Source organism: Octodon degus, unplaced genomic scaffold (assembly GCF_000260255.1).
Source record: "Octodon degus isolate 3935 unplaced genomic scaffold, OctDeg1.0 scaffold00008, whole genome shotgun sequence".
Taxonomy (NCBI): domain Eukaryota; kingdom Metazoa; phylum Chordata; class Mammalia; order Rodentia; family Octodontidae; genus Octodon; species Octodon degus.
In genome coordinates, this window is record NW_004524584.1 from 10922207 (window position 1) to 10938955 (window position 16749).

Below are 16749 nucleotides of genomic sequence, written 5' to 3' on the forward strand. Positions count from 1 at the left end.
ATAGATGACAAGAAAAACTAAATCTATCTCAAGCCAGTTAAAATGGTCTGTAAAGATAAAAGGATTTCTCCAAATATGTTTTTTAGCTGATTTGTGCTTACTTAGAAAGAAATTAAAACCATGTTAATGGCCTAGGTTTACCTTTTCTAGAATTTAACCAGTAAATTAAAGTATCGGCAGGATGTCATTAAGTGAAGACATGTTTGAACCTTGAATTAATCCTGCCATTAGAAATACCGCCAAGGCTTCATAGTCAGTGTGCATGTTACATTACCACCATCTGCTGTTCATGGTGGCCAATTTTCCAATACTAACTTTCATTCTTATTTCTCCTACTGAACTTTTATAAATTTTAATAGCACATATATTTGTGAGACTATTTTCAGCATGCTGCCCAGCATGGTCGGCATTTCCCCACCTGGGCTCCTCAGCACACATGGCCTGTTAGGGGAATAGCTCAACGGTCTGGGCAAGGAAAATCATTCAGTGGTCACACAAGTTTGAGAGGTGCTGCATCCAACTAATTGCAGGGCTGAAGAGTCCTTCAGTAAAGAAACCAACTTACCCATGTGGAACCCGGTGTTTTCCAAAGGTGTACAGTCAAGGAACTCCTTGTAGAATACAGACTGCCTGAGAACAACTTCCTGGGCACCAGTGTTTGGTGCCGTAGGGCTTACAGTTAGAGGGTGCTGAGCCTGTTCTGAAATCTCATATCCCTATATGTATCAAATGCCAACTGGGAAACTAGACAATTTTACAGCATGTTTTGTGCTTATAAATAATTTGCCTTCCAATTTATACCTTCCCTTATATCATCTCTAAAAAATACAGGCTGGCAAAGGAACACTGCTGGCACTATGACTTCACAGGAAAGTGATTTTAGAAAGCAAAACACCCTTGTATCAGCAGGACTCAAGAAAAAGTTTCCATAAGTGCTTCTCAAACTTCTTAGCAAAACACACCCATAGCCAAGAAGGGTAAGTTTGCAGCCCTGAGGTGGGACCATCCAAAGCAGACATGCCTCTGAAATCTCATGTTTCATCTTAAAAATTCAGTCAAGAAATAGTCACAGATTTATGAAATGATAAGTGATCAGGGTTATTCATGAAAAAGAATTTAAAACAACCTAAAAGCACATCAATAGGAAAACAGCGAATAAATTATACTGGACTGTATCGTGGAACATAACATAAAACTGTTTTAAAAAGAATGGGGAAAGGAGGAGGAGGAGGAGAGATGTAAAGAAGTTCAGGGAGGATAACCAAGACACAGAGTGCAGGAATTATGCCTGGCTTATCTCTAGAACAGTAGAATGGTGACTGGCTAAAACAATCAATGACAAATTCAAAGTGAGCTCAAGAACTGGCAAATCTCCATATAAAGATGGCGTACATTTGAAAAGATAAAAGCACTCATTAGTCTGATTATCACACGCTGTACACATATATTAATCAGCGCAACATGCCCCATACAGATGTATAAATATTATAGCTCAATTAAAAAGTTTACAGGAATAAGAAAGTTCTGTACATACTAATATGAAAAGATTTCCAAGCTCTCGGCCTATGAAAAGGCAAGAAACAGAAATGTGTCATAGAGACCAGATGTGGTGGTACATGCCTGTAATCCCAGGGCTGGAGAGGCTGAGACAGGAAGATCACTATGAGTCCGAGCTGCATAGTGAGAGCCTGTACCAAACATATAAGAGGAAAATAAGAAAATGTATCTTACACATTTTGTGAACAGATAAAGCTGCTCTAGAAGAATCCACAGGAAAGGAAAGAAGATGAGAACTCAGGAGGGAACAGGCATGAGTGGAGACTATGTTAGCAAGTAACCCATTAAAAATTATAGCAATTTTTACCCTAACCCATGACATACTGGCATTTATCTTTTTGTTTTTGCTTTTTTGTTTTTGTTTTGTTTTGTTTTTTTGGTGGAACCAGGGATTGAACTCAGGTCCTTGCGCTTGCCAGGCAAGCACTTATTCCACTGAGCCATCTCCCGAGCCCCATACTGGCATTTATCTAAAAAAATTTACCCACATATATTCACAATAGTAAAATCAATTCATATTTAAACTCAAATAGCAAGTTACCCAGTATGGTGTATGTGGTCAGTGTGAAAAGTATGATATGAATGTAGGCCATTTTATTGTGTCAGAGTGTGTGTGTGTGTGTGTGTGTGTGTGTGTGTGTTGCTCGGGATCAAACTCAGGGCCTCATGCATGCATGGCTGTACCACTGAGCTACAAGCCTACCCCTGGTTTCGGCTACTGAAAACTTGCTTAAATATTTAGGCTTCAATCCATTTGAAGAACCAACATCAATTTTTTAACAATCTGAACTCTCTACTGAAAAATATTAGCTCAACAGTTTGGGCTTTTGAGCTACAAGATAGGACTTTGTAGAAAACAGTGTCAACCAGTTCCTTGGGAGCCATGCTCAAAATTTGCACAGACTTAACTTTGCAGCAACTACTGAGAAATGCCACCACAATAAAAAGTCAACGGAGAAGGCAGAGAGGAATGGAGTCATTCCTGTTCCTCAGTGCCACAGTGTCCAGGGGAAAGCCAACGGGCTTGGAAGCAAGAATTCTAGGGATAATCTGCTGCTGTATCGTTTTGTTGTTGTTGTTGTTGTTGTTGTTTTAATTTTATTTGTGTGTGTGTGTGTGTGTGTGTGTGGCCAGCTCAGTCCACCAGGGGGCGGGGCTGGCTGGCATGTGGTTCTGGGGGATTGAACCGCAGTCCCTGTGCTTTGCTAAGCTTGTTCTAAGTAGGTGCTTTAGACCACTGAGCCATCTCACCAGCCCTGCTGTATCGTTTTTGTTTGTTTGTTTCTTGGTACCAGAAATCAAACGCAAGACCTTGTGACTGCCAGGTCGGAGCTGTGTCGCTGAGCTCCATCCGGGGCCTCCAAGCTGTTGCTTTATATCCCAACAGAAGTGAACTTTAAAGCTCTCTAACCGGCAGGCAGGGTGAAATACAGCTATAACTCTAGCACTCTGGAAGGCTGAGGCAGGAGGATCTCAAGTTCAAGCCCTGCCTGGACAATGAGCAAGTTACCAAAACCCTGCCTCAAAATAAAAAAGGGCCAAGGGTATAGCTCAGTGTACAGAACCTGGGTTTAATTATCAGTATTGCAAAAACAACAACAAAAGAAACCTCTCTCAAACTATTTTTTACAATTTTTAAAAACTTGTTATTTTAAAAATTAACCATTAATCAGTCTCTCATAAGCCAAACAATTTCCTACTATATTTCCTAAACTGAAAAGTACAGGTTTCTTTTGACTACACTCACATTATTTTTACTAAACTGTTTTCTACATGCTATATATTAACAACATGGTATTTCTTTATATGAAACAGATAATCTAATAAATAAGATGTGACATAATTCTAATGGAATAAACAAAAGGAGTATGATTAGTGACACTAAAATGTTCTGAAGATATCTGCAGTTTATCCCAGAAAAGGTATTCCAAAGGTGAGTTTCATATCCTTGGGGATCTTCTAAAAATAGTCTAATAAACCAACAGTGCTAGAAATGTCTCCTTTCAAACTGAAATTTTATTTCTAAGTGTAAATGAGGCCAGAATGAAAGAGACGAACAGCATGAAGAGCTCTGCCCACGCGGCCTGGCCAGCAGGGAGGCATTTGTTCCAGCGTTCTTAGTCTGACTCCTGCCAGAGGCTGTTCTCTTTGGAATCCCTTCAGAGGGACAAACAGGCAGCGGGCCTGGAGGGGACTTCAGACCCCACTGCACCTCCAGATCATCTCTTAGATATGCATAAGTGGCAGAAGGATTCCACCTTTGGGTTTTATTTCAGTGGTAATAATGAGCTATGAATAATTGATCACTGGATAATAAATTATTCAGGCAGGCACACGGTTTCCAAGGATTCCAGGAGGGAGGCTGGTTAATGGCGTAACGGCCAGGGGCAGCTGCCAAAGGGACACTCCGCGCTAACCGATGCTCAGAAGTCCTCTCAGAGTGGGCTTTTCCATGAGAGACCATGTGAAAGCCTTGTGTTTTGTAAAGGAAAAGTCTTTTCTGAGCTTTTGAAATATATTCATATTTCTAGCGCCTGTCCACATACGGTGCGGAAATACCGAGCCCTGACCTCTTTATAGATCAGAAGAAGGTATTTGTCATCCGCTGAACATAACTCCCTGCTGAAATCAGTGTTAAAGTAAAAAAGCATGAAATTGATAATGTATACACACACTCATAAACATATACATATAGAACTAATGCGTGTGTATGTACACACACAAGTCCGTGTGGTCACGTGGGGCTAGAAAATGAAAGCTTTACCTGGGGGAAATCATCTACTGTTCTCAGTTTTCAAAGTGTTTTCAACACATTTGTCCCTTATAATAAGTTTAATGTTCAACCCCTTCAACTAGGAAGTTCCTTCCTAAGTAATGTGAAACAGTTTCATAAGACACAGCTATAACTGATTCATCTTCTGATTTTCATTTCTAAAACAATTCTAAAATAATAGAAACTATTCACTAGAGCTCAGTCATAACAAAATACTGAATCATTGCTAAATCCTTATGTGAGTACTGATTATTGCATGAAATATTGTTGAAAAAAAGATGAATTAAAAATGGTTGATCGCCAAATAGCAAATCTAATATAAAATATGGATAGCACAGTCTTGCCCTGAAACTCACAATATCTGCACATGTGTAAGGTCCATGAGACAGAAGACACGGTCACAGGCAGGTGGCCTGCAAATCCGGTGAGGCAGACACAGCTAAGGAAACAGTTAAAAGTAATGGGAAAGGGGAAACAGCAACCAAACATTAGTTACAATGCTCAGTGACTACTGCTGGGGAGAGAAAACTGATACCAAGATATGTTCTAGTCAGACTCAATGTTTCAAATTTCCCACTTTTTAGATATTTGGAAACCTAGTACACATAACAAGAGTATCCACTACATGTTGACCTTCCTTTTTCATTTACCCAAAAAAGACCAAGGAAAAAAATCTTACAGTTTTTTTGTTTGCTTTTTCTGATGAAAACAGAAAGGTGGGCCGGCCAAATAGCTCAGTGGATTAAAGCGCCTACAAGCAGGCACAGGGGCCGGGGTTCAATTCCCCCACAGCCTGCAGTGCTGGCCCCGCCCCAGGCCCACTGAGATGGCGACTGAGACTGGATGTTGTGGCATGTTCCTGTAATCCCAGCACGTGGGAGGCTGTAAACAGGAGAATCATTATGAGTCCAATCTAGTAGTGAGACCTGAACACCCTGTAGACCCTTCCCTAAAATACAGAAAAAAAGAAAAAAAAAAAAAAAAACCCAGGAAGGTGACTGATATGAACTCACAGATTACAAAGCAATATCCAGCTTAAATTACCAAACTTCATAAGGATCACCATTAGCTACTGGAAATTTGAGAGGGTTAGCATTCTTAAAGGTTTTCAGGTTTCATGGTCCAGAGTTGGCATGTTCCAAGTGTAATTATTTAGGTTATAATATACCATACCTGACATAATGACATGTTGCTCATATTTTAAATGTATAATTTGTTTAGATTCTGACCTATGTCCACACCCTTGGCACTATCCCTACAATCATAATGAGCATATCCATCATTCCCAAAAGCTCTCTCATGCCCAGGGTTTGCTTTTTTAATAACAAAAACTTCAGGTGATTTCCCCCTAACTATCCATATAGAACACTGCTGTACTGATAATTATGCTCTAAATCATGCCAAAAGGTGCATAATTATTCCTGCATACCTATAAGCATCAGGTAATAGGAAAGCAGCTGAGAAATTAAAAATATGTTCTGGTTAAACTATAAGCAGAAATTCAATTCCATAATATTTTAAAGTAAAGAAGGTCACATAACATTCATCGCTCATTTTTAATGCCATGAAATTACTTATGCAATGAACAATTAATAAAGTATACAAGCTGTGTTGGTTTGGGGGTTTTGCAAGGGGAACAAAATAATACAGGACACCTTTTATAGTATTATTTTATAAGGAATCACCCAAGAGTCATATACAAGTAGTACAGGGAATCTGTCCACACACTGAACACTACAGAATCTAGCTGAGGGCCTGGATTCTAATGGCCTGCATGCATATTGCTGAAATCCTAGAGCTCAAAATGATGCCTCCCACAAGTCCAACTGGAGGCCTAGAGCCCATGACAAAGTCTCATGCAGGCCTGCTTCGTGGATCTGCATTGCAAAGGCCCAAAGGTCAGTAGTGACAGCTATGCCAACAGGTTGAAGGATCTGTGCTAGCCTGCTGAGGGGTCTGAACTGGAGCCAGGAAGCAATGCTCAAGGTAAGCACCAGAGCTCCCTCAAATGTACCCCAGCCATCCTCAGCAACAATGAGGTCCCAAGCACCTCCAGTGATGAGGGAAGCTGAGTTCCCATCAGGAAAGCCAATGCAACAAGCTTCTCCAGAGCAGTGCACAATTTTCCCCTCCAGAGCCAGAAAGTGATGCTCAAGATGAGGACCAGAGCTGCTCCAATGTTCATCGGGAAAGCCAACCTGGCAAGGTCCTCCAGCAGAACAGCCCAAGAGAACTAGCAGCTTCTAGCAGCTTCCAACAACTTCTCCAAACAGCATCCCTAACAGCATACAGACAGCTTCTCCTGTTCTGCCTTTGTCCTCCTGGCAACAGCCCTCAAGTGGGCATCCCACATCCAGCATCACGCTAGCTTAATTCAGCTGGGTATAATAAGTGGCTGGCCCACCAGTTATAAATCCACTACACAAGCTACTTTTAGAACTATTTCCATAAGGGACGGGAAAGGGAAAGTTTCTGCTTTGTGCTAGTCTACCGGACACACCGAAAGTGCTAGAAGGAACATTTTCTCCAAAAGGCCACTGCAACAGAGCCAACAGTGAGAAAGGCCAGTCACAGATTGTACAGACAATATGATGCTTGTTTTGCCGAGGGGAAATCAAAGCCAACTGATACTCTGATTGAATATGCTAATATTTATCAACCACTAAAAACTCTGATTTTGGTTACTGAGGTTCTTCTCAACTCTACTAAAAATCAGCCTCGTTTTTGTGTATTCATGGTACATATTTCCTAGAAAAAGTCATTTTCCCCCATTAGTGAAGGGGGAATTGGACTTCACCCATTACGTTTTGTTCTTGCATACCTTGCATTTATTCTAAAACATTTTGTTTTCTTTATTTATTGAAAGCTGGAAAGAAAAAAAAAAAGGAAAGAAAGAAAACTAGAGACCCAATCCTATTTAAAAGAAGAAGCCTTACACAGAAATCGTGAATTTTCAAAATTTGGAGTAACTGACAATGACAATGCAAAGGGACCAGCATATCTAAGAACTTTTTTTATCATTCATTAAAATAATTCAGGTATTTCTCAACCTAATACATTTACATGAAGAACAGTATTTCCAGCTTCCTGGTGTAGGGGGTGTTATTCAGTTTTAGCAAAGCCATTAGCTTCTGTATTCAGAAATCAACAAAATACCCTAGGAGGGAATGGCATCATAAATAAGAGATTTAGCCAGAGTTATGATTTAATTCTCGAGTGCTCCCTCCATCCCCTCCGCAAATTCTCATGCCCTCAGAGGCTGGGCCTTTGGAAGGTGACCCGAGCATGGGAGCTTTGCATTCAGTAGCAGGTTCACCCACCTGTGAGCTCTGTAGCCGAGAGTGCTGCTGGGAGGTGCCTGAGCAGAAGAGGTGAGTCACTGTCACCGGGGGAGGAGGGGTCTTGGGATGCGCATCTCCCTCCCACAGTCCTCCCTCCTCTCTGCCTCTTGGACCCCATGATGTGCGCGCGGCTCCCACACATAGCAGCTTCTGCCTGCCAGGGAGCCAGCTATGGACTAAAAAACCTTTCACAACCCATGAGCTCAAGTAAACCTCTCCTCCTGTAGGTTGTAGGTACTGGATATTTGGTCACAACAGTGAGAAAGTGCCTGAGACAGCCAGGGTGAAAAATCCCAATACGCAAAACCTTGGTGTATGAGCACGATTTGCTCTGCAAACACGTTTATAATCCAAAGCCTTTCTATATCACAGCAAATTTCCCTAAGAATAATGGCAATCAGACGATTTGTTCCACAGCCCAAAACTAGTAACATAAAATTATTACAACACTGTAAAATAATAAAGAAAAACAAAATATAAAGAAAAAGAAACAAATTAACCGCCACTAATCTTTGAAAACCTTCCTGGCTAGTATGAGGGAGATAAGAGAAGACAATTACTGTGTGAGACAACTTTGCCTATCACTATTGAATCCCCGCTGTCGATTGGCTCAATGGCCTCTTCCAATGCGACTTGAACAAGGAACCCATCTATCCAATGACACTTGTGCCTCCTTTTGAGGATTCTGTGGAAATAGGACGCACTGTGTCATTAAACTGATTGTAACACTGCTACAGCCTTATTTGGGGGCTATCTTTCTAGAAAATCTTGCACGGTTTCCCACATTTTATACATCTCCCTGTTTTCATTTGAAGGGAGGGGTTTCCTAGCCTTTTTCTCCTCCTCTGCAGGTGAGATCTCCTCCATAACCTCTTGCTGTTAGGGAACGACGACCCACAACCCCCAGCGAGAAGGAGGAAAGAGCCATTGGTTTGCTTGTGACCACGTGATATGTGGCATCACGCACCACTCACTGCAAGGCATCACCCACTTCTCAAATTAAGATCTATTAGAAATAGTCACTTGTGTTGACGAACACTTGCAGATCAAGTTACAGTTGAAGGTTTTACTGGGTCCTACTTTGTACTCTTTGATAGGCACCATTAATATATCGGTAGTATTTAAAACAAAATCACTTTTGTCTCACAACACTAAAGTAAGAAAAAAATAATTTTAAAAGGATTTTGTTGTTGTTGTTCTTGTTGTTACTGGGAATTGAACTCAGGACCTTACACTTGTCAGGCAGACACTTGTGCCACTGGGCTGTATCCCCAGCAAGAAAGGATTTCTGAGTTATCTTCTTCCTATATTTTCCTTGGTCATTAAGTCCTTACAGCTGTTATTTTTGGCTTCCTGCCTAAGCCAAAAAGAAACGGAGAGTTTACCTGCATCGTTTTCTTACCAAAAGTATTTTATTTATCATTTCCATAAATATTAAAAATCAAGAGGAAAGGATATGGCTTCCTTTATGCTAATATATGAAGCAATGTGTACTCAAGAAAATCATTTACCTTGGAATGTTGGTTTCACTACCATGACAGAAATAAGCCAAAGTAACCATGAGCCTTTGCATTTTCACCTCTTTCCAGCTCTCAGACTTTAAATCTTGTACAAGTTTCAAAATCCCAGAAGCTTCACCTTATTGCAGGCAGACAAGTGGCAAAGCCCAAGTAAAGTTCAAGTTCAGTTTTACTTTTTCTAGATTTATCTACAGGAGCCTACACATAAGATCCCCTAGAACCCAAACTTTTTTTTAATGTTAATATGATTTCATAATTTCTTATAATTTCTCTTGAAAGGTGTCTAGGACAAAATACCCACACTCAAAATTGAGGAGGGAAAGGTTTATGTAGCTCACAGTTTGTGGAGGTTTCAGTCTATGCTCAGCTGGCTCCCAGGCCGAGGGGCACCTGGCAGAGGGCAGCAGTTCATGGCAGCAGAAAAGAGCCAAGCACAAAGGGAAGGCAGCAGCTGCAGCTTCTAGCCAGGCTCTCTCACTTCCTTACATTATTGTAAACAACATACCCTGGGGCTGGGGGTGCAGAACTCACACAGTGCCCACGCCCTCCTCTTGCACAGGATGAGGATGTTTACAAACTAAGAATCCTGGCTCCCTGCTCAGTCACTTAATTAAACTTCTAAACTTTTCAAGTTGACACAAATTATCAACCAGTACAAAAGGTAAGGTAAGACTGAAGGATTTTTTAAGTGATCAATACATTAGAAAACTGAAGGAGGGGTGGGGATACAGCTCAGTGGCATAAGCACCTGCCTGGCAAGTGCAAGGTCCTGAGTTCAAAACCCCAGTGCCACCCAAAAAGAGAGAGAGAGAGAGAGAGAGAGAGAGAGAGAGAGAGAGAGAGAGAGAGAGAAGAAAAGAAAATTGAAGGAAAGTGTTTTAAAATCTGGCAGGGGAAAATGGAAAGAGATCATTTAGTTCCCTACAAATTGCTTTCATTAACTCTCCCCTGCATAATCCACTGAATCCTACTAAATTAACTCAGTGCACTCAATAACCTTTTCTTCTTTCACAAATACCCACTGGAGACAAATCGTGGACATGACATAGAAATAATAGCTTTAATAAGAATACACTGAATAAGCTCAAAGTTGGACTCATTAAATCTACTAATGTTTTGTTTAGAATGACTCAAAACTAGTGAAGATATTTTAAATGATTAAATCAAACAGAAAATTCCAGAAATAGATACCAGTAGGATTAATATATAAGCACTAGCTTTGCTAAAGCCTGTCAGCTATTAAATGGCAGAAATTACGATCACAATTGGGTTTTTAAAATTTACTTCTATAGTATAAAATCCATGCACTCTGGAAGCAACTCTCACTCATTTTTAATTATTTTTGAAGCTACTGGGCTCGATCGATTAATCCCCTAAGAAGAAATAACATCCTTTTATAAAATCATCAAAATTTATAAAGAGAATAAGAAAACTGATTTCTCGATGTATTAGAAATTAACTCAGAAATGAAATCCTCTTTTTTTTTTTTTTTTTCTGATTACAAATGACCTCTCAGCAAGTGTGGCCACAATCTGTATCTGACCCCAGAATACTTCATTTGAATGACACAGTGCATGTTACTATTTGGTGACTGAAGAACAGTTCTTCTAGGGTTCCTGAGTTATGCTGTTGACAGAAAGAACGAGCTAATACATTATGATAGTGGGGCTGAAGAAGGGCAGTATTAAAACAAAAACCATGTGATCATTAAGCCCATTGTGTAAAGGAGGACTCTGTTATAACTGAGAGTCACAACTGAGAGACAGAGAGAGAGAGAGCAAGAGAGAGAGAGAGAGAGAGAGAGAGAGAGAGCAAGCTGAAATAATTGTTATGTCACCTCTCTGAGGACACTACAGGCACCATTAATAGCATTTTAATTCTACTTTTTTTTTTTTTTTTTTTTGGCAGAACCAGGGATTGAACTCAGGTCCTTGTGCTTGCCAGGGAAGCGCTTATTCTACTGAGCCATCTCCCTGGCCCATTTAATTCTACTTAAAGTGGTTATCAGAACCTAGATATCCAACAGGAGACAGCCAGATGATATTAAAGCCCTATCATGGACTGTTACTATTATGCAGACACTTAAGGTGATGCTTTGAAAATAACAAAGGAAGATGTTTATATTTTAGTGCTTTAGAACAAGATGCCAAATGATGAAGACACTGGATGTCTACACCATCTGAGGGCACACCGAATGGCCCTGTTCTCTGCACACACCAGTCCTCGAGCGAACACAACAGCTGCTAGAAATGCAGATTCTCAGCACTACCCACAGCACTGTCAAGCCAAACTCTTTAGAGGGATGAGAGGGGGAAGATCCCAGGGCTTGGTGTTTTCACAAGTCCTCCAGACAATTTTTATGCCCAATAACACGTGAGAAGCACAGGAGCGCCTCAACCATGATTAGGTCGCAGCTGAAGCAACGCTTCTCAGGAAAGCTTCCTCTCTGCAGCCTCCTTGTGCCACCCTCAGCTGGGCCTGTCATGTGTCACAGCAGCCAGGACTTCCTCTCACAGCAGTGCTTATGACAGCTTAGGATTACTTCTTTCGATAATTATAAAATTTGCACTTTTATCTTTCACCAGACCAAATATTCTCAAGTATCGCTGTACGTTCAAATCCTAAGGAAGCTCTCCAGAGGCCTGGGCCACATCCAAGCCCAACAGACTCCTCTGGCATACAACTCAATTTTTTAAATGCTGTGTTATGATTCTGCCAGTTGGCCACTACACCAGAACCAAACTCAGGGAAGAGCAGGTGACAGCAAGAGGTGACCGGTATTTGTTGAATATGGCTGTTTGGATTTTTTTTGGGGGGGGTTGTGGGTTAGGGGGTAGTTTTGGTGTTTTCTTACCCTAAACGTGGTTCAAATTTTCAAATGTAAAAAGGGTTCATTAAAAAGTAAATCTGTTTTCCTCCATATTCCTCATCTCAGAAGAAACCACCTTGACCAACGAATGCCACTTGCTTCCTTCTAAGATTTACCATTTGTTAACACAGGGAGAAAACATCAAAACTTGGATGGTAGAATTAGAGATTATTTTCCTGCTTCTTTATACACACCTGTCCTTTTTATAAAATATATACATATCACTTTCAATATTGGGAAAGAAGTACTCTAAGGATGACCAGAGATGAGCGCATCCAGAACTTTCAGTAAGCAGAGACATGGGGTTCTAGAAGACTGGTTCCTTGGGATTTATCTTGGAAGGTGAGGATAAGATCCTTTATCTAGCTTGGGGAATAATCATCCAGTGGCTTCATTTGGGGGATATTTTTACTTTGGATTAGATATTCAATTTTCCAGAATTTCCACCAAAAAAAAAAAAAAAAAATCCAGGAATGAAATGTTCACTCTAAGAAATATCATTACAGAATCAGGCATGGTGGCAAAGACCTGTAATCCCAGCACTCTGGGAGGCTGAAGATCACCAGTTCAGCCTGGGGAATTTAACTATTTAGCAAGATCCAGTCTCAAAATTTAAAATTAAAAAAAAAAAAAAAGAGCATGGGGTATATCTCAGTGTGAAGGCTGTGAGTTCATCCTTAGTACTGCAAAAAAAAAAAAAAAAAAAAAAAGACAGATGGATATATGCCATGGTTTAAAGATCTACTTTGTCCTGACCTAGTTAGTAGAAGCCCTTCTCCAAGACCAACCCTTTCTGGTATATTAAGATAAAAAGCTGGTGTGTGGAGCCTGGTACAATAACTCAAAAGACACTGCCCCCTCCCCCACCTTAAACTCCAGGCCACGCCGTGATTCTCTCTCAATACCACTTTGATCTGGGAAGCAAGCGTGAGGTGCCTTCAGAAAAGACTGCACTGTGGAGAACTATTACACTTCACAATAACAGACATTCACCCCAAACTTGCAAGGGTTTTTGGTTTTGGTATTTTAATTGCCTTCTCATAACTTCCCAACCCCCTTACTCTTAAGGTCTAAGACCACTTCGCTGTGGTGTCAGTGCAGCCAATTCTAGCAGCAGCTCTTGCCTGGTCTCCGCCATTTTGTTTCCAAGGTGAGTGGGAAATCAGCCTGTTAGGACTTTTTAAGATCCACCTAATAAAACCCCAAGAATTCTCCAAGGAGGCAAGGGCCTGGGAGTTGATACATGGTGTTGGGGATACTTCCTTAAGGACTGTAGGTTTTTTTCTATTTTACTCCTGTCCTTCATCTCATGTTGTAGGAATCTAAGACTGGACAGGAATGCCCTCAGGAGACATAAAGCCTTTCCGTGTTTAGCATGTTCATCACGGTGCTAAGGTAAAGGCCAAAGTGTAGGATGACATCAGAGTACTCTTGGGTACTTACATCACAAGACTGGGGGAAAAGATTAAAGCTCCTGGATAATATACAGAAATGTATTAGATAATTATTTTCAATCAGGAAGGGATTTAGACAGTGGCCACTCCAATATTTTAAAGACCTAGACGCTAGCAGGTATTTAAGCATTGTTTTGTGCCATTTGCTAATTGTTTTATGTACATATTAATTCTGTTTCTTGCATAGACTGGAGACCTTACTTCTGTCTGGTGTAGAGGTCAGAGCGAAGATTTAAAATTTAAATTGTACTAAATACTTAAGTGACAGACTACAGGAGAAAATCAACTTCACATAATTAGATCACTGGATCTTGAGTATGATGAAGTTTCTAAACAGAAAGCATTATAACCTGCAAAAACCATTCAGTGCTGATAAGATGTATTTTTTAAGTTAAGCCTACCTCCTTAACATCTGTTTGCTATTAAATAATATGCAAAGAGTCTTTTGGGTTTACCTAAACTTCTTTTGAGGGGGTTAACATTTCGAACATATAAGAAACTTTTAAAACTTTGGGCTGGAAAGATAGCTCAGCAGACTAAAGCACCTGCTTAGGCAAGCTTTGGCAACTGCAGGGACCATGGTTCAATTCCCCTCCTACATGCCTTGCCAGCCCCGTCCCCAGGGCAGGCTGAGCCAGCCAGAGCCCAGGGGTAATGGTGCACACCTGTAATCCCAGAGCTGGAGAGGATGAAAACAGGAGGATCACCACAAGTCTGAGCTGCATAGTAAGACCCTAAAACAACCAAATACATAAAAAAGTAAATAAATTAAATTCCAAAAAGCTTAGGAGAAAAAATAATAAAACACATCTGACTTTAAAATGGACAATACAAAATTTTTTTTAAACTGGGCAATACATCTAAAGAGATACTTCTGAGAAGACATACAAATAATCAATAGGTTTATGCAAAATATTCAACACTAGTCATCAGAAAAATGCAAATCAAAACCACAATGAGGCATCCCCTCAGTCCAGTCTGAATGGCTATAACCAAGACAATAAAGGACAATAAGTGCTGGTGCAAACGTAGAGGAAAAGAAAAGCTTACATACTGTTGGTGGGAAGGGAATGCAAATTAGTACAGACATTTATGGGAAACAGCATGGAGGTTCCTCGGAAATTAAAAATAGAACTACTACTGCATGATCCAGCAACCTCACTACTGAGCATGAATCCGAAGGAAATAAAACCAGTATGGCAAGAAGGTATCTGCACTCCCATGTTCTGAACACTATTCATAGCAGCCCACAAATGTACTCAACCTAAGTCTTCATCAGCTGATGAACAGATAGAATGTAATGTGCAGACAGGATGGGATGATATTCAGCCACTGTGATGGGCTAATTAATGGTCAATTTGACAGGAACGCCCAGTTAAACTAAGTTGGAATGGTTCTGAGCATGGAAGATTCACCTAAGGATCCTTGCCAGGATGGCATAAAAAGAGAACAAGACAGGAAGATGACATGGGGCTGATTTTCCTGAAGAAGTTGCTATCTGGCAGCTTTTCTTCAAAGGTGTTTTTGTTTTCCTTTAGAAGAGCTTCGGGGCTGGGGAGATGGCTCAGTGGAATAAGCGCTTCCCTGGCAAGTGCAAGGGCCGGAGTTCAATCCCTGGTTCCACAAAAAAATAATAATAATAATAAATAAATAAAATAAATAAATAAATAAAAGAAGAGCTTCAATCCTCATCTCCATTTGAGATGTGTCTCCTGGACTCAAGTGCAGATCTCTCAGCTTTCTGGCTCGGATCCTTCATCAGCCAGCACAGATTTTCTAGCATCGACCACTGGCCCTTGCCATGCAGATCCTTGATATGGACTTGCATGAGACACCGTGTGGGCTCCAAGCCATAACTGGAGTCTTTGGGTCCACAGAAGGCAGACAGCATCTGCGCTCTTCTACATCTGACTTGAGTACACACTGACGAGTAATTCAGCCCTAAAAAGAGTGAAATACTGCTGTGCCGTAGGCAGATGAGTTAGATAGAAATATTATAGGCAGTCAGACAGGTCAGGCCCTCAAAGAGACAATATGGAAGACAAGATGGCTTTGAAACTGTGGGAGAGATAGACACTCCCGCTATAGGCCAGACCTCAAGACAAATGGGTAAACAAAGGCAGCCACATACCTCCCTAGGGTTGGGCTTCAAGGACTAATATTCTAAATAAGTATCAATCACCTTGAAAAATCCAGGAGTCAGGGACCCAACCCTCTACAGGAAGAGCCCCTGTTCTGTATTCATGCCTGCTTGATACATGACTAGCTTCCCATTTGAGTCAGATTTAATCAATTTTACCTCAGCAATTATACTTGTAACCTTACTGGTTGACTACAGTTTTGTCCCACCTCATGTGCGAGTTCCTCCATTTTCCACCTTAGACCCACCTCACCTCATGGTTTTGCTCTATAAAATTCCTAGAAATTGAATATTCAGGGCAACCCACTTGGGTCCCCTTTCTGTCCCTCTTTCAGACAGAAGCCTTCTTTTCCCCAATAAATATATTCTGCTCTTAACCTCTGTTTGTTCTTAAAATTCATCCTTCAGTTTTAGAGAACACGAGCTTGTCCCTGGCACCTTCCGGGTCAGGAGTTTCATTCCCCCATATCAATTACAACATAAATGGAACTGGCAGGCATTCTATTAAGTAAAATAAGCTGAGCACAGAAAGACCAATACCATGTGGCCTCACTCACAAGTGAAATCTCAACAAGTCGATCTCATAGAAGTAAAGAAATAGAGTAAAGTAATGGCTACAAGAAGCTGGAGAGAGTGTGGGAATGGAAGGTTAGAGGTATAGGTTACAGTTATGTAGAAGAAAAAATTCTCGTACTCTATTTTACAGCAAGGGGATTAGATAATAATGCACTATATATTTCAAAACCTCGAAGAAATGATTTTTAATGTTTTTCCCACAAAGAAACAATAACCTTTTTTTTTTTTCAGTATTAGGGGCCAAACTGAGAACCTTGCACTTGCCAGGCAGGTGCTTATGCCGCTGAGGTATATCCCTGGCCCAACAATAATATATCTGAAGAACTAGATATGCTTACCTTTTTTGAACATTATACAATGTATATCAAAACAGTCCTTCCTACCCCATGAATACGTAGAACTCTTATGTGTCAGTTAAGAAATCTTTTGGGTTTACTAGAAAGAAAATACTTTTTGACAGCTTAACAAAAAAATTATGAACTCGAACAATCTTTTTTGGACTATGACAACATAATTATA

The 16749-nt window shown here is 40.6% G+C and overlaps 1 protein-coding gene and 1 non-coding gene across 3 annotated transcripts in view; one reads left to right on the forward strand and one right to left on the reverse strand.

Annotated features, from left to right (window-relative positions):
- Window positions 1-16749, reverse strand: part of Nek11 (NIMA related kinase 11) — a 389368-nt gene that overhangs the window by 351824 nt on the left and 20795 nt on the right. The window lies entirely within an intron of this gene.
- LOC111814237 lies at window positions 10802-10948 on the forward strand. The gene has a single exon (XR_002819275.1).